The 9,654-nt window shown below is 34.0% G+C and overlaps 1 protein-coding gene across 2 annotated transcripts in view; it reads left to right on the top strand.

The window, feature by feature from the left end:
* Nucleotides 1-9,654, top strand: part of LOC117168986 — a 60,184-nt gene that overhangs the window by 8,652 nt on the left and 41,878 nt on the right. Inside the window, exon 1 of one of the 2 annotated variants that reach the window (XM_033355008.1) lies at nt 8,814-9,186. The exons of the other annotated variant lie outside the window; for it this stretch is intronic. The gene's annotated coding sequence lies outside the window, so the exon portion shown is untranslated. Of the gene's footprint in view, nt 1-8,813; nt 9,187-9,654 lie in introns of those variants that run through there. 2 annotated transcript variants of the gene reach the window in all.

Genomic DNA, 9,654 nt, shown 5'->3' with positions numbered 1-9,654 from the left:
TTGGAACGTGTGGGCAATATCATGCATTCAGTTTTGGGCATGAAGAAGCTCTGCGCGCGATGGGTGCCGCGTTTGCTCACAGTGGACCAAAAACGAATTCGTTTGACAACTTCCTAGCAGAATTTCGCATTATTTTCGCGTAAGCCGACCGAGTTTTTGCGCCGATTCATAACCATGGATGAAACCTCGATCCATTACTACACTCCTGAGTCAACGCAACAGGCAAAACAGTGACAACAGCGGCCAAAGTGCTCCGAAGCGTCCAAAAACGCGACAATGGGTCGGAAAGGTTATGCTCTCCGTATTTTGGGATGCTCATGGCATAATATTCGTGGACTATCTTGAAAAAGGTAAAACCAGAACTGGAGCATACTATTCATCATTATTGGACCGATTGAAAATCGAAATCGCCGAAAAACGACCGCATGTGAAGAAGAAAAAACCGCTTTATCATCACGACAATGCGTCTGTTCATTCATGCTTAGTTGCACAAGTAAAATTGCATGAAATCGGCTTCGAATTGGTTCCTCAGCCACCGTATTCACCAGACCTGGCCCCCAGCGACTATTACTTGTTCCCTAACCTGAAGAGATGGCTCACCGGTAAGCGTTTTTACTCAAATGAGGAGCTCATAGCTGAAACTGAGGCGTATTTTGGAGACCTTCCGATTGAGTGCTTTTCGGACGGTATCAAAAAGTTAGAAAATCGTTGGACTCGCTGCATCGACCTAAAAGGAGAGTATGTTGAAAAATAAAACACACTTTGGCCAAAAAAACGTCTCCGTGTTTCATTTTTCAGGGACTTATCAGACTGCCTAGTAGAATAACTGAAAGCAAATATTGAATCTTTCCTGTGGTTCTTGTTGCACTGGACTTGTTGCACTTGTTGCACTTGTTGCACTGGACTGAAAGCAAGAGTTTCATTTAATTCATTTACAACCGATCGCATACCTTAAAATTAAACAAACTTTGAAAATAATGAGCACAAGATTTAATTATAAGGGTTAATAACGTGAAACAATTCAGAGGAAGTTGACATCTTCAATGCTCCTTTTTTTAAATACATAACTACCTGCATCCTCTTTTTTTGTGTGTAAGACGTATTTTCTTCGAATTTTTTGCTCGATTTTGGACTTATTTTGTAATTTTATACATAATTAGGGTGTTTAACCCTCGCGTAATTCTATTATTCATGTTCGATGGACTCTATTTCACTTACTTCGTTACAAAACTATTTTTTCAATTTCCTTTTGTATGGAAAGTATACTTGTTTTTTGTTTTTTTGAGAAAATTACGTTATGCATCTTTCATCAAGGGGAAATTTTTCCAGTAGGTGTGATCGAAATCCATTTGGTTTTTATACACGAAACTATACAATCAACAAGTGAGACCCTTACCTTGAGGAACTCTTTCACCCCCTTAAAGATGTTTTCCGTAGATAAAAAAAAAATAAGTGCCGCTTAGTTTTTTGAGTACTACAACATATATCAGGGAGAATCGAATCGGCTAGGCCTAGGGACACCTGAAGTACCTGGTGACATCGATGTCTTGGAGACTAACTGAGACAACACTAAGTCGAACTCGAGTCGAAGCATTTTCACTCGGGATCCTTGTCCAAAATTTTTCTGAAAAATTGAGTGGATGATGCTGCTTTCTGAAAATTTCGTAAAGTTCAATAAAACTAGTGAAAAATCTAGAAAATAGAAAGAAATTGTTTCGATCTTCTGAGATTTCACAAATTACAATGAAAGACATTTTTTGTAATTCTTTTGTCAGATTAAGTGAATTTTGTATCTACCAGAGTAAAAATGCTTCGATTTTAGTTCGACTTGGTGATGTCCCGAGTAAAAATCCTTCGACTTGAGTTCGACTTGGTGATGTCTTGAATTCGTCTCTAAGATATCGATGTCTGGCTGCGTCTCAAAACTGAGTCGAGACATAGGCCTTCGTCCTACTTTTATGGTCACGAGAGGTAAGATGGCTTTTACTTGTCTCAAGTCTAGACTTGTCTTGGCTCAGATGGTCGGCGTAAACCTTTTTCAATACGAACCTTTTTCGACTCAGACATGAGATTAAAATTGATAAATGAAAAATTTGTAATTATTAAATTAGTTCTTTTAAATATAAAAAATCAGAACCTGTGGGTCTGAGCGAGTACAAACATTAAAAATTTGATCACAAAATATTAAAATTGTATCTGTCTAAAAGGATCTCTTAAGCCGTTAGAATTACGTAAAAACAAACAACATTTTCGGTATCCTCGCCAAATAAGTATAATTCAAATGAAAATCCGTCAATAAAATGATTGAACATATAAACTGCATAAAAATATACAAGATTGTTTAATCATTAACAGAGATTAGCTTTAATGACAGTCCTTTTTTTTAGGACAGGTATAAACTCGAATTTATAAACCTTTCCTCTTGGAATCGTGACAATTCGACTCAAGGCATGAATATATGTCTTCAAGAATACAAAAACTTGTCTCCAAGACATACGTTACAGTCTGACTCCATATAAAAACTGACACATGCTCAAGTCGAACTTTTTGATGTCAGCATGTCTTGAGTCGGGGTAATTTAAGTCGAAACCAAGTCGAATGATTTTCACTCGGGTATGCACAAAATTGGTAAATTCGAATTTTTTTCTGGATATTTTTCCCCTCCAACAATTCTCTTGAAAAGGCGAAAAAAAACTACGTAAATTTGGCAAATCTGCAAGCATTTCCCAGGGTCTAATGAAAGTACGTTTTTCCTTAAAAAATCTCTTGAAAATCGAGAAAAAATTTCGAAAAGTCCAATAAAAGAAAATATTTATCCACCAATCCTTTCTAAAAAGTGAGGAAAATTTAGTAGATTGTATCCAACTTCGAAAATGTTGCTAAAGTTCAATTCAAATCAAATTACGTTCGACCGTGGGCAAATACTAGCAGAGGGGTCATTCATCATGCTTGAGCTATTGTTCAAACCCATGGGACGAACATGGGTGAACATTGACCCAATGGCGAATCACGCCTACCCCACGCTTATCCCATCCTGAGCAATGTTGACCCATGTTTCACCCATTGGAACTTTTCCACAAGGGAGGTATTGCCGTACTATGGCTGATGGGACATAATCGGCCTTTATCTGAAATACATGAAACTTCAGAGATTCAGAATCAAGATTTTCAAAGAATATTGTTGGTAAATTCTAAAATAAGTAAAATGCAAAGAGGTACTAAACAGTTCACCTATTATCGGTGAGAAAACTATAGGCATCTGCCTTTGAAGCTTAACAACTCAGTCAAAAAAAAAATGTTAGCGCAACAAGAAAACCGTCATTTAAAAGCTGAAAGTGTTCTATGTTAATGAGCTTGAAGACGTTTATGTAAAAAAATTTTTGTGTTTAGCAGGCTGAAAAATGTAAAAAAAAAGTAAGGATTTTTGGGTACATTTAAGAACAGTAAAGTTTAGAGCATTATTTCTTATACAAGGAGCGATGAAAAAAATTTTACAAAATTCATGAGTATAAGGAAAACTGTTGTGAACCAGTTGCAGTTAAGAAATTTGAAAAATAATACAAAATGTTGCTTAAAAGCATAAAAATGTGCAACAATATAATCTTCAGTTCTAATACAGATATTAAAGCGATTCAAACTGCAAACTGTAACTGATAGGCTCTGTATTTATTTTCAATCGCCCGGAAGGATGTGTTAGTTTTCTTTTCTGTGAAAATCGCGATATTTTTAGACATTTTTTTTATTGAAAAATAAGTGACAGAAAGCAGGGGGGCTCTTTTTTGTTTTACTGCCAACCGCTGGTGCTATTCTTCGGCCCCTAGTTCTGAATGCTTGGATGGCACCTGGCCACGGGTCGAAGAAAGGGACCAGCGATCGTCAGTAAAAAAAACGGGCCCCCCCTGCTTTCTGTCACTTGTTTTTCAACAAAAAAATGTCTAAAAATATCGTGATTTTCACAAAAAATAAAACTAACACATCCTTACCGGCGATTGAAAATAAATACAGAGCCTATGCATTATAGTTTGCAGTTTGAATCGCTTTAATATCTGTATTAGAACTGAAGATAATACAGTTGCACATTTTTGTATTTTTAAGCAATAATTTTTTTTTATTTTCTCAACTGCAACTGGTTCACAACAGTTTTCCTCATACTCATGAATTTTTTCAAAATTTTTCCATCGCCCTTGTATAAGAAATAATGCTCTAAACTTGACTGTTCTTAAATGTACCCAAAAATCCTTACTTTTTTTACATTTTTCAGTCTGCTAAGCACAAAAATTTTTCTACATAAACGTCTTCAAGCTCATTAACGTAGAACACTTTCAACTTTTAAATGACTGTTTTTTTGTAGCGCTAGCATTTTTTTTGACTGAGTTGTTAAGCTTCAAAGGCAGATGCCTATAGTTTTCTCGCCGATAGTAAGTAAAAATTGTATTAAACCTTTTTATGCTATTAATATAACGTTTAGGAATCAAAGATTCTGAACGTAAGAATCATAATATCATATCAGTTGTCCATTGCATATCCATTGTATATTTTATATCCTCACGAACAATATTAAAAACATATTTGACTCACGAAATCACTTTAATCGTGAACTTTTTTAATTTTTGGACAAGCTGTCATTTATTATACATTATGTTTTATCCCATTGTTAGGGCATCTCAATGAATTCTGCTTTATATTTTAGATATACTTTATCTATACTATTTTAATATACTTGAATTATGGGATTGTCTCATTTACCATACTTTTTATACTTTGGAAAGTCAATAATTGATCACTACCAAACTTATGATTTTTACACAAGCTATCTTATATAAGGGTTATCATACGAAAATGTATGCACTCGCCCTGGGCTTTGTATTTTTCGTATATCGTAAGTGTAGATTTTCTCGAAATTATGTATGGAATATATTGTATAAAATTAATTTTATGTATTTTTGTATCAAACAGCATTTTATCGCACGATTTACTTTAGTTTCGATGTTCACGTTTGAATATTCCATACAGTTATCATCCAAACTTAAAATAAGTTAAATGAATAATTTATAATATAAATATTAAAATTGTGCTGGTATTTTAACAATTTCAAACGGAGGTAAAGATGCAGCATTGTAGTCGTAGCGCTTGCTCGTGCCGCATATCGAGTGCATCTTTATCGGCTTGAAAGACGACCTTAGTAGTATTTTACAGGTGAAAGGCTATTAATTTTATATTCCATACTATAAAAAAGAGCATCAAGTTTTTTTTCATTTTTTTTGTGTCAATTTATGTGTGTAAATTAATGAGTGTACCAAGTTTCATGCAAGTGGCTAATAATTTTTTAAATTAATTTTCTGAGGAAATCGCAAACCTCCGGCAACCCCCTGTTGCACAACTGGAATGAAAGATGATGATTTTACTGCTATATGTCATTTGAATATCTCATAATAAAAAAAATAAAATAAAAAAAATATGGAATTAAATTAGTATGCATATAATATGTATCTTATTGATTCTTATTGAGACTGAAAAAATCACAGAACTTGCATCATATTTTTTCGTGGAAAGCCCTACATTTTTGGCTTAAATTTAATTGGTTTCTGAAAATATTGAAGGATTATTGAAATAAAAATTTCTTACATAATAATACATCTAATTATATTTAACTTTGTTTAACCTTGGTTTTTTTCTATAATTGACGTTGGAAGTTCATAAGTGTGTCGTTAGATAGCGCACGTATTCAATTTCATGAGTTTAAAGAGCGTGAAACTCCTACGTTTGAAGAACATCAAAATGATGATGATGATACAGATTTATCAAACAGATTTATTTATTATAATTACCTCATTTAAAAATATATGTAGATTTAAACTAAATGCATTTTTTCCTGCTAAGAAAAGTAAAATATTAATTTAGAATAAAATATTTACGGTATACCCAAAGAAAATGAAAAATGGTAATTATGTTTATCGCAATTCAGTGAACGTAAAAAATATTTTTTTTTTCTGTGCCTAAACACTTTTTTTTAATAATACAAGCTTAATTTTAGCGCACCAAATTTTAAAACTCGACAGATTTATATGGTAAAAAATTTAAATTTAAATTCGTTTAAAAGTCCCCGTGTGGAAATAGCCCGAGTTAGTCAAAACCCCAGTCGGGGGCTGACTGGGCTCTGATCGGGTAAATCTTATGATCAAATGATCAGACGGTAGCTGGCCGGGTGCTAATTGGCAATAATAAAATTGTTAAATTCTGTTTACAACTCAATTACTTTTTTTGATTTCATTAAGAAATGGATGTGTATACAAATCTCGAATCGTGATAAATGTATATTAAACATTTTCAAATAGATATTATAATAAAACTATAAATTAATTACGGCAAAAAACATTATGCAGATACTAAATTTATAATTGTTATAACTTTTGCAAACGTTTAATAGTAAATTTGAAATAATATAATAACTAATATATAATATAAAAATCAAATAACAAAAGCCTCGAAACAACGAGTTTTTTGGCGTCATTTTAAAATTACCTTAAGCAAATTTCAAAATTTTTTAAAAATATATGATTTAAATTTTGTTAAGAAGAAAATTATAAGTTCCATCTTTATGAAAAATTGAAAATGTTCAGAAAAAATTTACATTTTATATCAATCTTAAACGTTGTAAAATAGTATAAGACACCTAAAATCCAAAACTTACACGAAGTTCCGCCGTTAACAATTTTTAATGTTCATAAAAAATTCCACTTCCTGTCATTGTAAAAAGTTGTCAAGTAGTCCACAACGGCTAAAACAAAATATCACGCGAAGAAAAATTGTAATCGATTTAAATAGTATTTTATTGATATTCCTGTTAAAAGCTTGTGTATTTCATATTTACATAACGTCGCATAATAATAAATAATTAGAAAAAGAGAAATTAAAATTTAGTACTGTAACTTTTCTGAACTGCAGCTTATGAGGGTGGCTTTTTCAACGAGTTTCAACTTGTCGAGTTAACGCAGTGGTTAGCACTCCCAACTGCTAGGCGTTAGATTTAGGTATAGATATGTAGGTTCGATGCCCCGTAGCGTTAGAAATTTTATTGTAATATAATGTTTAAAAATGTAATATATGTATCTACTCTAAGCAGGACTATGAATATTTAAAGTCAAAATACTCACAATCATTTGATATTTATTTCTTAAATCCTTTTTTTGTCTCAACGACTACGTGAAAATAGTAAATGTTTGTTGTGTGATGGGCGTGTGGAATTTCATATATTAATATGCTCCTTTTCTGCAGTAAAAAAGAATCAAATTGATCCTCTAATTCAGTGCACCTGCGCTTCATACAATTGAAATCCGAAACATTTAAATCTAGCGAAGCGCCAATTGATCCTGTCCGGGCCACGGTTATGCTCCGTGGCCAGCTCCCGGCCATGCTCCATGGCCATACGCTAGCCAGCGCAGCGTGACGATTCTGGCCATATTCCGACCAGAAAACCCGCCACAGCCCGACTTAAAGTCGGGCTCCCGGGCCAGCTCCCGGCTTAAAGCCGGGCTCTCCAGCCGTAGAATGGCCAGCCCCCGACTTAAATTTCCACCTGGGTCGTACGCGGTAATTTGATAATAAAATTTTATTTGCTCACAGATTTTATAAACTTATAAGCTTTAATTTGAGAATCTAACAAATTCTTGCCCCTTTTGTAATTTTTATTTCAGACTTCGGAACAGAATTTAAAATAAATGGAATAAATTTTTAATCCGCTATTTTTCTGAAAGAGCATTAACTTTTAACATCCTCTCCCTGTATCCGCTGTCCACGTGGACTTATTTCATGTTATATGAAAAATAGATATTCTTCATATGCAAAAGCAAAAAAGAAAGGTGAAGGGTAAAAATTTGGTTTTTCTTTAAAACAGAAGCTTGAGGATACAAGGCAGAAAGTTCAAACAAAAAGTTATGCAAATTTTCTTGGTTTTTAATGAGTTTCTGGAATGAAATCCGCAGATTTGAGAGAATGCGAGGCTCTGTGGACTTAGCGGACCCCCTGTGGACAATTCACGTTATCTCACAGCATATTGATAATCAATAAATAAATAATCAATAAGATAAATCAATACATTATTCTTTTTTTTTGTATAAATAATAAAAATAACCTTCTCACTAATTATAAGCATAGCTATTTTTTCCAAAATATAGATACATCCTAAGAAACCAAGAACTTATTTTACAGTTTTTTGTCAATTTAATAGAAAATCGGAATTCTATTTTGAATTTGGAGAGTAAAAATTGTTTTATAAAGTTAAAAAACAGAAACCTTCCTTACTAAACAATTCATTTCTGCAAGGATAACGTCTTTTCCCATTAAAAATATTTTTTAAATCTAGTATAATTCCACTTTTTTCACAATTATTATACGCGTTTCCAGAGTATGATCTGCATGCTTTTCCTGGAATCTTCTCCAGCTACAGATCCTCAGGTCCTTTCTCTCAGCCCCCTTTCCCCTTCCAAAAGATTTTCAAAGCATACACGATATACACGTGAATCCCCCCCTCTCCCAATCAAAATCCTTTATAGATGTAGATTGTAGATTGCAGGGTTGCCCCTCATAGAAGAATCAGTGCCACTCAAATGTTTTGCACAAGCAGAGAAGATCTGAAGATGCCTCACATGGTTTGAATAACAGTACTCTCACATTGAACGCATCGCGCCGCTTGGCGAACGCCATCAAACGCGTGGTACCGTTACCGGTTTACACACCTGAAGCAAGAGCACTACCAGCACTAGCATCACTAGCAGACAGTTCCCGTATCTCTTCGTTCAACAGCTTCACTCTGCTGTCGGTTCTTCTACCGGCTCTTCGCAACATTGAGATAACTAGATAAGCCTTGTTCAAGTCTTGTGGCGGTGGTAAGATGGTACCCGGTCCAGGGTACCACCCACTTCCGAAACTCTACACGGCACGCGAGCGGATCCTCGACATCAGTCAGACTCAGTCATGAGGTGGATGGTCCACAGTTCACTTCCGCTGAAAGAAGCTTCTTTCTCGGCAGAGCATCGCCTTCTGTAATCGTGAGATATTCTGTCAATGTCAAGGTGAAATCGGTAGATAGTGTTACTACAATCTTGTGCGCTGTGTTTTATTCTTCCGGATTTTATATGTACTTTCGTAAGCTGGACTATGCTCCTGAGGATCAATCTAAAACAATCCGGTATGTTAAGGATAAGGAATAGTGGAGATTAATTAGTGGTGGTTCAATTTTGTATGGAAGATGTAAAATCAAAGAGATGAAGAGGACATTGTTTCTTACAATTCACTTGTCTAGATATTATTTATCTCTTGCAATAACAGAATAGTTAATGTCTCAAGAAAAAGTTTTCTGTCAAAATAAATTGGGGCATGAGAAATAAAAGGTTGCAACTTATCACTTTTGATAACTTTGCAGGTGAAGGTTTTCTAAAAGAATAATGAAGACTTTGAGAAAATATTGAACCTTAAAAATATGAAGAACACTTTAAGCAAATTATTGAATTTTGTGATGAAACCTTTTGAGATAAAAATATATATATAAAGTCGTAAGGCACTTGTAACTTTAGGTTTTGTAACAGTATGGAGAAATTGGTTTTCCCTTGCATTTTTATTGCAGAAAATAGGTCGAAACATTTATGGCATACCAAAA

Source organism: Belonocnema kinseyi, chromosome 3 (genome assembly GCF_010883055.1).
Source record: "Belonocnema kinseyi isolate 2016_QV_RU_SX_M_011 chromosome 3, B_treatae_v1, whole genome shotgun sequence".
NCBI classification, from domain to species: domain Eukaryota; kingdom Metazoa; phylum Arthropoda; class Insecta; order Hymenoptera; family Cynipidae; genus Belonocnema; species Belonocnema kinseyi.
Note: the sequence above shows the minus strand (reverse complement) of the source record. Positions and strands in the feature narration are given on the sequence as shown.